General features: G+C 36.6%; 1 non-coding gene across 1 annotated transcript; it reads left to right on the top strand.

Moving 5' to 3' along the window:
• The first annotated feature begins 922 nt into the window (after positions 1–922).
• On the top strand, positions 923–1,029 carry LOC139895045 (small nucleolar RNA R71). Its single transcript, XR_011775516.1, has one exon. It is a non-coding gene; the product is annotated as a small nucleolar RNA R71 (small nucleolar RNA).
• Positions 1,030–1,284: the final 255 nt, after the last annotated feature.

Here is a 1,284-nt window from a genome sequence, read left to right on the forward strand (position 1 = left end):
TTCTTTTTCCTTATCTTGATCAGGTTGTGGTTCTTGTGGAGTAGGAATAGATTCATCAGAAGTTACAGGTATTTCAGGTGGTTTAAGTGTTGTACCACTTCTTGTGGTAATGACTTTAGCTGTTTCATTCCGGGGGTTAGTATTTGTATCACTAGGTAGACTTCCCAGTTTTCTTTCACCTATTAACCTTGCTAGGTTACTTACTTCTTGTTCCAGGTTTTGAATAGAAGCTTGTTGATTTCTAAATGCTTGAACATTTTGTTCATTAGTTTGTTTTTGAGATGTGAAAAACTGCGTTTGAGTTTCAACTAGCTTCGTCATCATATCTTCTAAATTCGGCTTTTTATCATCGGTTTGTTGTGGTGGTTTGTTTTGAAAATTAGGTCTTTGCTGATTGTAATTATCATTGGATACTTGTTGATTGCTAGGACCTTGTTGGTTGTTGTATGGAATATTTCTGTTATAGTTCTGGTTTTGATTGTAAATAGGTCTTGGCGGTTGATAATTATTCTGATAATTATTTCCAGGCCTTTGGTTTATGTATGAAATATTCTCTCTTTGTTCCATTGTTAGTTCAATACTGAGACAATCTTTTGTCAAATGTGGTCCTCCACACTGCTCACAACTAATTCGTATTGAGTGAATATCTTTAGTCATCTTTTCCATTCGTCTCTCCACAGCATCTATCTTTGCGGAAATGGAATCTAAGTCATGGCTAGAATCGACTCTAGCTGCTTTAGATGATCTGACGATATCTTTTTCTTGGTGCCACTCATGTGAGTGGGAAGCAGTGTTATCAATAATTTTGTAAGCATCAGTTTCGGTTTTCTTCATAATAGAACCACCAGCTGCTATATCTATGTCTTTCCTTGTAGTGATGTCGCATCCTTGGTAGAATATTTGTACTATTTGACAGGTGTCTAAACCATGTTGCGGACATCCTCTTAACAACTTTTCAAATCTAGTCCATGCCTCATATAGAGTTTCATTCGGTTTCTGTGTGAACATAACAATTTCTCCTTGAAGTCTTACGGCTTTAGATGCTGGAACGAATTGTTTAATAAATTTTTCAACTAAAACGTCCCATGTATCAATCGCCCCTTCAGGTAACGATTCCAACCAATCTTTGGCTTCTCCCTTTAAAGTCCAGGGAAATAACATGAGATATATCTGTTCATCCTCAACTTCTCTTATTTTAAATAGAGTGCAGATCCTATTAAAGGTACGAAGATGTTCATTTGGATCTTCCTTCGGCGCACCACTAAATTGGCATTGATTAGTCAC

The sequence above is a fragment of the Rutidosis leptorrhynchoides genome, chromosome 2, assembly GCF_046630445.1.
Source record: "Rutidosis leptorrhynchoides isolate AG116_Rl617_1_P2 chromosome 2, CSIRO_AGI_Rlap_v1, whole genome shotgun sequence".
NCBI lineage: Eukaryota > Viridiplantae > Streptophyta > Magnoliopsida > Asterales > Asteraceae > Rutidosis > Rutidosis leptorrhynchoides.